Consider the following 12393-nt stretch of genomic DNA (forward strand, 5'->3'; position numbering starts at 1 on the left):
AAAAGCAATAAAGACTCTGTATCACATAATGAATCCACTGTCAAAACAAAACAAAAAAACAAAACAAAACAAAACAAAAACAAAAACAAAAACAAAAAAACCCCAAAAACCAAAGAACAAAAACAAAAACAAATCAGAGCTCAGTTCTGAACTTTCCAAACTTGTCTTCTTTGAAGATATCAAAGTGGTGCATTAGTCCTCTATTTCTGAGAGGAAGGGAAACAAACCTAATAATGCCCAGGAATTCAATGTTTAGGCCTCACTGGAGTGTGAATACAACTGAAGATAATGTTAATCATAGGGTCCTAACTGCACCAAGTCTAAGCCAAAACGATGTATGCAGCCTTTTCCCAAAGATTCCATGTTCCTACAAGTCTATCAGTACCTCAGGGTTCTCTGTTGCATTTGTGAGCATGGTTACCTTCCCAATACCAAAGCCATCCTTCAACCTGAGGCAACTGAAGGTGTCTAGGTATGGGGAGCAGACATTGATGTAGGTCGGGACAGAATGAAGAAAGTGTTGCAGTGCCTTTAAAAGACAAAGCAGAAAGAGAGTTCGCCCACCTAAATTTTTTATTCCTAGCAAAACTGTTTCATAGGCAAAGGCAGAGGAATCATTTTCAATTAGGGGAGAGCAGAAAATCCATAATCTACAGCAAACTTGTGCTACAACCAGTGTTGAACAGAGTCATCCAACCTAGCCAATAGATAAGCAACAGGCCAGTGAGACCCTCACTCAAAAACATGGTGGATGGAACCTGAAGAATGAATACTAGAAATGTCCTCTGGTGTTCCCATGTACCAATAAGTACATACATATGCACATGCATGCATGTGCATGCGTGTGCACACACATACTACCTGTCTCTCTCTCTCCTCTCTCTCTCTCTCTCTCTCTCTCTCTCTCTCTCTCTCTCTCTCTCTCTCTCTCTCTTCTCTCCTTTATTGCCTAATTTTAAATTTGGGTTTGGAGACAGATTTTATTTCCTTGTAGAAGGCAATGACTTGGAAATGCTCTCAGAATATTCCATGCATGGTGGTGTGTCCTGTCCTTATTTCCATGGTTGATTCTTTGTCAACCTGACAGAAATTAGAGTTATGTAGGAAAAGGAATCCTGGTTAAAAAAAATGCCTGAATAAATGTGCATACAACTGAAGATAATTTTGAACATTTGCCTACTTAATGATTGATGTGGTAAGGACAGCCCAGCCCACTGTGTGTGGCTGTTCCTGGATTTTCTATAAGAAAGCCATATGAGAAAGCCATGGGTAGCAAGCCAGTAAGCAGTGTTTCTTCATGACATCTGCTCTGGTTCCTGCCTTGAGTTCCTGCCCCGACTTTCCTGGATGATGGAGTGTACACTGTGCTGTATGAAGAAATGAACCCTTTCCTCTCTAATTTGCATTTTGGTTACCGTGTTTTATCACAGCAATAGAAACCTCAGACAGCACTAATCCTGGTGTTCAGGGGCTCAGGCAGGTTACTCTCAACTTTCGATAAAACTAGCAGCATACTGAGATTCTCTGAAACACAAACATGAAACTTTATGACTTTTACTACTACTGTTTTATTGAGGGCTTTCATGTGTGATTTGGTCTTTAGTTCTCTTTTTCTGTGATCTGTTTTTCTGACCTTAGTATTATGGACAAATTAGTATCAGAGTAGGATTGGGAGACATTTTCTCTCTAGGAAGAATTTATTAAATATTGGTCTTTAATTTTAAATGATTGCTAAGTTATTGAACCCATTCTTTCATTTACTAGAAAATTTAAATTCCAAACAACCTCTCTGCCGGCATTCTTTTTTTCTCTCTCTTAACCCCTGTTATGTATTCTTTTGTAGAGATGGAGGTCTTTCATAATATTCAGCCTGACTTGGGCTCAAGCATCCCCGTCTCAGTCTCCTGAGTAGCTAGAACTAAATGCCACACCTGACTAGCTACTGATTCCACCTCAGGGTTGATTTAATCTACCTAGGAAATGCTCATTTCATTTAATTCATCTGCTTTGACAACACAGGTGTTCAAGTATGCCTTCACAATCTCTCTCATTTGTGTAAGCGCAGAACTAACTCCACCCTCTTCCACTCCTGGTTTATAGAGTTTCATCCTTTTCTCTGTTTTCTCTGTTTTTCTACTTTCTCCCCCTTCTTTCTTGTCAATCTAGTTAAATGGCTGCCAGTTTTGATTTGATGTTTTCAGAACACCAGCTTTGTCAACATGGCTTCTCTTTGGATTTTAACTGTTTTGCAGCTGTCTCTACTGCACTCCTGTTTGATTTAGTTTCCTTGTTTGGAGTTTCCTATATTCTGAAGTACAGGATTAAGTTCTTAGTTTGAGAACTGCTTTTTAATCTGTGTGCTTCCAACTACACATTCTTCTCTGTGCGGCTTTCACAGCATCTGTAAGATTCATAAGTTGTGTTTGAAGTTGTGGTTATTCTTTTCTTTTTCCTTCTCCTCCTTCTCCTTCTCCTTCTCCTTCTTTCTCCTCCTCCTCCTCCTCCTCCTCCTCCTCTTCCTCCTCCTCCTCCTTCTTCTTCTTCTTCTTCTTCTTCTTCTTCTTCTTCTTCTTCTTCTTCTTCTTCTTCTTCTTCTTCTTCTTCTTCTTCTTCTTCTTCTTCTTCTTCTTTCCATGTTAAATTTTAGTTTGTCCTATCAGTTGTGGAAGAATGTATGGTTACTTCTGTATGTTTGTGAAGTCTCCATCTTCTGTTACTCATTTTGAATTTGTTTTGTTGTGATCAGAGAGTAGGTATTGCACAGTTTTTACCTCATCAAATGTATCCATTCCTTTTATGGTCTATGACATGGTCTAACCTGGAGTATTCTATGCACTCTTGAAAGAAGTGTGTTTTCCTGTCCCATGGACACCTGAAGAGTTTGGTTGATTTATTGTGGTGTTCAGGTGGAGTCTTGGCTTTCTACCTTGTTATACCAGATGCTGCTGGAAGGGAATCCTTGGCCTCTCAAGCTGATTCTGTTGTTTCCACTATATTTTCTGTGTTTGCTTTGGCCAGTTTTTCCTCATGCAGTTGGTACCCTGGCATTTGATACATACATGCTTATGACCATTGTGTATTACTGGTACCCGGCTTCATATTTCTTAAATGTTTATTGATGTCTAGCAAAAATTGTTAATTACGACATGGCAAACACACTCCCTGAATGAGAAGGTAAGCAGGCAAGACATGTAGCATTGCCCCGAAGGCACCTGCAGATCCCTGACCCCAGTGAGATGACACAAATCATGAGGATCTTCCCCCTCACATATAGGTGGGACAGTGAGTCAGGTCAGTGGGGACCCCTCTGCAGAAGGGACTGTGTCCCCAATTCTCTCTAGTTTTCAGTCTGGCAATGTGATTTCTTATTGACATGCATGAGTACATTTATGTGACACCATGCCTTTGAGGACCTTTGCCAGAGCTTAGACAATGTCACTAATTACCTCTGAGTTCTCCCCACAATTATCTAAATAAATCTGCTTAAAAATATATATATATAGTAAGGATGTCTGAGATACATCAATAGTCATCCCAACTAACTAACAAGGCCACCTTCAGAATTTGAAATTAAGACTTGGACATTACATTCCCTAACCTGATTCAAATAAAAGGAAAACATCTTAGAGGCAGGTGTCATTATTCTGTAATTTATTTCTCTAGCAATGGTGCCTGTGTTTGAGAGATTAACCTATTATCCCAAATCAAGTAGTTCTGTTCAGTTCACCACAACTTAGTAGCTGGTGTTGGTTCAAACTATGGGAGTCTTCTCCTGAGCAGTTATTTTAGGTGTATTTAAGCATAGCACAGTGTTGGTGAGAAGTTGTTCTGGAATAACCGACTCAATCCTGTTCTCACAGCAAAGCATAGATAATTCTCTTTGAGGATCAAATAAGACAAATACAGATGATAGTCAACTACATGGAAACTCTTAGCCAAGCCCATCAGGACAGGTTCTATAGATTGACTGAGAAAAATAAATTTACAATAAGTTTCTTGGGGGAAGTCTTGATGCTAGAATGTCCTCTGGTCACACAGATAGAGCAAAAGTAACCAGACTAGGAAACAAGACCTCTCCCAACTTTCTGGGCTGACAAAAATTATATATTCCTTCTTTGAAGGAGTAATCCTGTGTGCTTAATATTTCAAGTCCCCTTAGTGTTTATTTAGGAACACAAAGACTTCATGTCTCCTAAAGCACACAACTGACCAATGCAGTCATCTTTATACTTCTAAACTAGGGCTTGGAAATCTCATTGCCCAATGTGGCTCAAATAAAAAGAGAGCAGTTTAGATTCAGTGATCATCATTTTGTAATTGTTTTTTTCTAGCAATGGTGCAGATGTTTGAGATTGATTATTATCTAGGAACAAGTTATGGATTCTCAGACAGGCTGGAAAAGCAAAGAGAAAACAAAGTTTGAACAACTTAGACAAGACCTGGCTTCCTGAGGAGGAAATCCACCAAGGCAAGGCCATATTTTCACTGCCTGACCTTGCTGGGCTAGCCTATCCTGACTATTCTTTCTGTGAAGAGGCATTTTAAATGCCAGGGAGCTAGAAGACAGGATTATGGGAGCTTTCAAACTAAAAATTAAATCAAATCATTTCAAGGCCTTGAGGCTTAAGGTCATGCTTACATAACAGTGGCCAGATTGCAAAGATGGAAAGGTCAGGCTGTTTTATTTACTGGAGCTTTATAGTCACATCTCTAAAACTAATTTGGAAACCCCAATTGTGTTCTATAAGGCATTGAGAGAGCTTATAGCAAATTTAACCAAAGGATTTGGATCTGAAATTAAAATTGGCTGCAAGTTTTGACTTAGTATGAGGTGTATAGAAGAAAGGAAATGTATTTTTTATTGGTTATTTTATTTAATTACATTTCAAATGTTATTTCCCTTCCAGGTTTCACCTCCATAATCCACCTATCCCATCCCCCTCCTCTTGCTTCTATGAGGGTGCTCCCTCACCCACCCACCCATCCACTCCTGCCTCATTGCTCTAGCATTCCCCCATGCTGGGGCATTGAGCCCCCACAGCACCAAGGGCCTCCCCTCCCATTGACGCCCGATAAGGCAGTCCTCTGTTACATATGCAGCTGGAGCCATGGGTATCCCCTGTGTACTCTTTGGTTGGTGGTTTTGTCCCTGGGAACTTTGGGGGTCTAGTTGGTTGATATTGTTGTTCTTCCTATGGAGTTGCAATCCTCCCCTTCAGCTCCTTCAGTCCTTCTCCTAGCTCTTCCACTAGGGTCCCCACGCTCAGTCCGATGGTTAGCTATGTGCATCTCCATCTATATTTGTCAGGCTCTGGCAGAGCCTCTCAGGAGACAGCTATATCAGGGCCTGTCAGCATACACTTCTTGGCATTCACAATAGTGTCTGTGTTTGGTGACTGCATATGGGATGGATCCCCCAAGTGGGGAAGTCTCTGGATGGCCATTCCTTTAGTCTCTACTCCATTTTTGTCTCTGCATTTTCTTTAGACAGAAGCAATTCTGGGTTAATATTTTTGAGATGGGTGGGTGGTCCCATCCCTCAACCAGGGGCCATGCCTAACCTCTGGGTATGGTCTCTACAGGTTCTTTCTCCCCTTTGTTGGGTATTCCAGCTAATGTCATCCCCATTGGATCCTGGAAGCCTCTTGCTTTCCTGGCATCTGGGACTTTCTGTTGGCTACCCCCAGTTCTCTCATCCCCTACTGCTACACACCTCCATTCAATTTTCTGACCCCCTGTGCTTCTCCCCACCCCAGTCTCCTCCTAAACCTGATCCTGCCCCCCTTTCCTCTCTGTCCTCTCTCCCTCCCAGTTCCCTTCCTCCCTCTATCTCCTGTGATTATTTTGTTCCTCCTTCTAAGTAGGACTAAAGCATCAGGGGATTGCAAATCAAAATGACCCTGAGATTCCACCAGTCAGAATGGCTAAGATCAAAAATTCAGGTGACAGCAGATTCTGGCAAGGATATGGAGAAAGAGGAACACTCCTCTATTGCTGGTGGAATTGCAAGCTGGTTCAACCACTCTGAAAATCAGTCCTCAGAAAATTGGACATAGTACTACCTGAGGATCCAGCTATACCATTCCTGGGCATATACCCAGAAGATGCTCCAACATATAACAAGAACACATGCTCCACTCTGTTCATAGCAGCCTTATTTATAATAGCCAGAAGCTGGAAAGACCCCAGATGTCCTTCAACAGAGGAATGGATATAAAAAATGTGATTCATTTACACAATGGAGTACTACTCAGCTATTAAAAACAATGAATTTATGAAATTGTTAGGCAAATGGATGGAACTAGAAAATATCATTCTGAGTGAGGTAACCCAATAACAAAAGAACACACATGCACTCAGTGATAAGTGGATACTAGCCCAAAAGTTTGGAATACCCACAATACAGCTCACAAACCATATGAAGCTCAAGAAGAAGGAAGAAAGAAGGAAGACAAGAGTGAAGAAAGGAAATCTAATAGAGAATATGTAAGGTTATAATAGATTCATAAAAGTTAATCATGAAAAACATGTGGAAGGGCCATATTTTCTTACAGTTTGTTGGCTGCAAAAATGTCTTGTTTAAGAATTATTGAACTCAGAAAGACAAACATTGAATGTTATTTCTCATTGGAAACTCCTGGCTCCAAATCTTCAGATGTCAGTACATAATCTGGAGCAAGTGCTGAAACCAGGAAAGTAAAAGGGACCATGGCCGAGGTGACAGGAAGAACAGTAGAGAGGGATCGCACGGTAAAGACTGAAGGGGAAGATGGGAGGCTAGGACGGTGGAGTAGACCATTATGCAAGATGGAGGCTAAAATAACAGTAAGGATGTTAGAAAAAGTCACGAGGAATCATATTATTAACTTTTTACCAAAATGCCTGTAATACACATAAAGTCAGCTTATAAATCAACACATCTTGTTTAAGGAAAAATGCCCCCCCCCCCCAAAGAGCTATAGACCATCTAACAAAAATCCCAGTACTCTCTTGAGTTGTTGGGCAGCGTTGTCCAGGATATCCCCAAAACTTTAAAGGTTATTGTATTGCACTTGGTTGGTCCCTGAACCTAGAGGTGAAAAGGTGGTCCATACTTCTGAAGACATTCCAGATGTTGGACACTGGTCCCAGAGGCCCAGAGCTAAATCTGACCTGAACCAATAACTGCAACTTTAATAAACCAGCATGATTCCTAACTAATTCTAAGTATTTGTCTTTTACCCACACATAAGTGTAGTTTCTCCCCTTCCCTTCATCAAGGAAACTTCTTTTTGCATCAGACAGAAACCATTACAGAAATTGACTGCCAACCAAAATGCAGAGTTGTGGAGCTTAGTCCGAGCTCATACATTTATAATGTAACTCCTGCACCTAAGACTCTGGCATCATTGTGGAAGAGAAGGCAAAAAGATGGTAAGAGTCAGAGGGCCAGGGACTTTGTTGTAATATCGTGTCTTGTAGGGATGACAGAAGCTACACAGGTGAAGTCTCAACAACATGGCTGCCTAACTGTGATATGAACAAGGATGATATCACTAGATATCTTAATATGGAAGGGTCAGGAGGTCTCACCTGTAGACAAAGAACTACAGACAATGAAAATATGTGGCAAGTAGGAGTCTTCCCTAAGGAATCCCAGTTAGTGGTTATCCAATACCCAGCAGTCAGTCCTGAAAACATTTACATACAAGTAACTTTATACAGACTGAGCAGGTTGTGGATAAATCCTTGTCTTCTTAGGTTGCTTTTAGAAGGCATTTAATCACAGCAACACAAAGTACCTAAGACATTGGTAATTCATCAGGCAGAACATCCAGTATTTCTTTGTTTTAGGAACAAATTGTTGTGCTTGGAATGTATCGGGGTTATATTTGGGAATTGGTTACTGTGATGGTTTGTATATGCTTGGCCCAGGGAGTGGCACTATTAGGAGGTGTGGCCTCGTTGGAGTAGGTGTGTCACTGTGGGTGTGGGCTATTCGACTCTCATCCTAGCTGCCTGGAAGCCAGTATTCTGCTAACAGCCTTCAGATGAAGATGTAGAACTCTCAGCTCCTCCTGCACCATGCCTGCCTGGATGCTGCCATGTTCCCACCCAGATGATAATGAACTGAACTTCTGAACCTGTAAGCCAGCCCCAATTAAATTTTGTCCTTATAAGAATCATAATCTTAAGCCAAGGACGAGCCAAGGGTTAAATACTATGGAAAGAAAAAGACTACTCTAAAGCCTAAAACAGGAAAATCATCCTCAGTGCTGGAGAGATGCTTGGAGAGAATCCACTGTCCTCGAAGCAGACTCAGGCTCAGTTTGCAGCACCCACGTGACAATTCACAACCATCTATAGCTTCAATTCCAAGGGATCTGACCTTCTTCTCTCTGACCTTCTCAGGCTCCTGCACACATGTGGTACACATCCATACAGCAAGGCACACACGTATACACAAAAGCTTAGTAAATAATATTTTAATTAACCTCATGACTGAAGTAGAGATTAAGCATTAGATGAGAACACCAGGAGGTATCTGGGAGCAGCACAGGCATTTATTTGCATTGTGCTGAAAGATCCTAAGGGTCAAAGCTGGCTCATGAACAAGGCAAGGGAGATATTTGCAGATTCTTCTATGCTCTTATGTCTATTGCATTGCTAGACCGTCAACCTAGAACTGACCTTAATAATTAAAATGGTATAAAAGCATAAAGGAGGAGGAGGGATGGGATAGGGGGTTCTAGGGAGGGGAAATGGGGAAAGGGGATGACATCTGAAATGTAAATAAATAAAATATCCAATTAAAAAAAACAACCCCCAAACCTGGAGAAACCCTTAAAACCAGGAGAATAGAGACCATGGACGCATTAAAGAGCCAAATAGAAGAATACAGATGATGTGATGGGAAAGCAGGGAAAATGGGAGTGTCTGTAATGGGGGATGGGGGAGAAGGAGGGGAAGTGGGAGGGGGAGGGAGAGGAGGGGAGAGGGAGGAGGAAGGAAATCACAGAAGTTGAAGGCTTGAGGAGTGCAGATAACACTAAGGATGTTCAACAAGGCCTAATGGGACCATCTTATTTTATCTTTATCTAAATCATAACAATACGATTACATATTAAATGAAGTGATGTCACTTGGGCTAATGATGCTTCTCACACGAGCCATGATCAATCCAACACAAACCCTGGTGGCAGAGAAGGTGATCCAAGTGACTCCCGGAATAGCATAGTCCACTGCTGTTGCCTCTAGCTGCATCTCCGAGGTTAAACGTAAGTTCTTATTGTTGAAGACACCACATGCTTTGGACACAGGACTCAGAAGATTCAAGCTAGATCTGACCTGAAAGCTCCTGTCTTGTAGTCTAGTTTTCATAGTACCAGAAAGTACTATGCAAGCTGCCAAGCAGGAGAATAATCAATAGTCCCATCCAGCTGTGATGCCAATGAACTATAAAAATAACCAGCGTGGCAAGATAGTCCCAAAGGTGTGCTATTTGTCTTCATATCTTGGCAGTAACCAATAGCAGTCTAGTTGAACTTAAGGGTCACTCCATAGGAAAGGACCATGCCTGAAACCTAGCCAACAACCTGAAGTTAATGAGGTCATAGATCTTAGAAGAGAGCTTGCTGTTATCACTTTACTAGACTGGAATGATTCCTAACTGCATCATAAACTTATCCTTATGCCGACAGATAAGTGTGTAGCTCTCAACTCTCATTAAAGAAGGTTCACTTTACAGCCAGTGGAGACCACCACAGAAAACCACAACACACAATAGAGTATGGGCACCCATCCCCAGTGGATATGTCTGTGATACAGCTCCTGAACTTAAGAATTAGGGGACATCATTCAGGAAGTGCATGCTGACAGGAGCCTGATATAGCTGTCTCCTTAGAGGTCTGCCAGAGTCTGACATAGTCAGAGGCAGCTGCTCACAGCCAACCATTGAACTGATCATGGGGTTCCCAATGGAGGAGTGAGAGAGAAGACTGAAGGAGCTGAAAGGGTTTGTGACTCCACGAGGAGAACAACGATATCAACCAACCAGAGCTTCCAGGGTCTAAACCACCAGCCTGGGAGCACATAGGGAGGGACCCATGGCTTCAGCTGTATATGTAGGGGAGGATGGCCTTGTCAGGCATAGGTGGGAGAGGAGATCCTTGTGAAGGCTGGATGCCCCAATGTGGGGGAATTTGAGGGTGGGGAGGTGGGAGTGGGTGAGTGGGGGCACATCTTCATAGAAGCAAAAGGAGGGGGGATGGGATAGGGAGTTCCTGGGCAGGGAGGGATGGGGCAAGAGGATAACATCTAAAATGTAAATAAAATATCCAATAAAAAAAAGAATTAGGGGACATCAGAAAGGAGGGGTATGTGTGGAAAGATTGTAGGAGCCAGAGGACTGGGATGTCTGCTGTGAGACTGTGTTTCCTGGAAATGACAGGGGAGCTACGCTCATGACAGCTCAACAGTATGGCTGCCTAAACAAGACCTGAACAGTAGTAATATCAGCAGACAGTCTAATGTGAGAAGGGAAAGAAATCACAGGGGTCTCACCCCTCAAAAAAGAACTACGGGCAACCAGTGACAGCTAAGAAAAGGAAAATTACCCTGTCCTAGAGATGAGCCTTCTGAGTGGTCATCTAATACAAAGTGGTCAGCCCTGAAATCATCTACGCAGAAGCCACACTGAATGGACTCAGCAGGTTGTATTTATGCATATATATATATAAAAAAACAATAATCAAAGAAAAAGAGGCTATCCATAGAGCAGTCGTGAGGTGGGAACACGGGGAGGTTTGGAGAGGAATAAAGTGATATAAAATTATATCTCAGTTAAAACATAGTAAAATGTGGTACAGATATACAATGAAAGATTTTTACTCGGCTGTAGAGAAGATGAAATATTGAAAATTTCAAGTAAATGCATGGACTAGAAAGGCTTGTAGTGAGTGATGTAACTCAGGGACAGAAAGACAAATTTCGTGTGTGTGTGTGTGTGTGTGTGTGTTTCTCATTTGTGCATTACAGCTTCAAATCTTTTCTTTTATGCTGAATGGACTCTTATAACCGGAAGCCAGGAAAGGGCGTTTGGGTAAGGGAAGGGGCTAACAGATTGTATGTAAGAGCAAACTAGAGAGAAGATGGAATAATCAATCAAGATGAAATTCTGAGGATGCAGTCTTACGCTATAGAGAGAGCACTGGAGTGTGGGCAAAGCCAGGGGGTCAGGGCTAACTCAAAAAAGGTGGTGCAAAGCCCAGGTTAAGCCTACTGTCTTACAACTCAATCAAACAACATAACCAGAGGGATAGTAGAATATGTGGAGGCTGAAAGAAGAAAGAGGTGGACCACTGGTTACAGGATTAAGCTGGGATGGGTGTGGGGTATGGGGGAGAAACAGGAATAGAGTGTGAGTTAGTCAGGACTAAGGATGTATGGAAAATTCCCATGAAAATCATTACTTAGTAAGCTAATTTTAAAACACAATAAAAGAGCTCCAACAGAATTATCCACACAAGTGTACAACACCACTCATAGGAGACACAGGATATTAAATGAAAATTGTTCCTCTAGGTAAGGGATACCTTTTCATGTGTTATTGGTCAGGGAGGCCCCAGAGATCTCCAAAACAATACCAACTATTGCCAAAGATACCACACACTTTGGCTGTAAGACATAAGAGACGTCAATCTCAAACCCTTTCTTCTGGCTGGTTTTCAGAGTTCCACAGGTCCTGTGTAGACTGTAGGGGGAAGAGAAACGTTATCTACACTTTGGGGACAGTGATGGATCCTGCATGTGACAACAATGACCTGCTAGGCAAGATGTGTCCATTGTGGCGTATGCCCAAGTGGTACAAATGTCATGGGGCAACCAACTGTATCCTGATTGAAATTAACGCTTCCTTAATTGGCTGCTTTGTATTTTATTCCTGGTTAAAACCCCATGGCTGGAAATGTCATAGGACTGCTATTAGAACTTACTATTATTGTTAATTTCCTAAATGATCATGCAAATATGACATGTAAATACTTATATTCATACTCATAAACCTGGGCTATTTTCAAAAGCAACTGCACTGGCAGCCCACCTTAGATAAAGTAAGGGCTGAATCTATAGACACAACTAGACACTGTATAGGTGGCACGGACAGATTTTAATTAGCAGTGTGAAAGGACTTCACGGCTGCCAGGCACGTATAGGAAAAGAGTCCAGCATGAACTGCTGGTGCCATGGATTGTACAGAGGTAGTTAGAAATTTTATAGAAAGAATCGGGAGGAATTAAAGTCAGTGGGCGTGAGCTGAGTTGGAAGAGTGAAAAACTGCAAAGTGTATCTTTGGGATTTGACCCATGTAAGTCACCTGGGATTATTCCCTGACCCCATGACACTTGCGAGGGCAGG

This window comes from Arvicanthis niloticus, chromosome 16, assembly GCF_011762505.2.
Source record: "Arvicanthis niloticus isolate mArvNil1 chromosome 16, mArvNil1.pat.X, whole genome shotgun sequence".
Taxonomy (NCBI): domain Eukaryota; kingdom Metazoa; phylum Chordata; class Mammalia; order Rodentia; family Muridae; genus Arvicanthis; species Arvicanthis niloticus.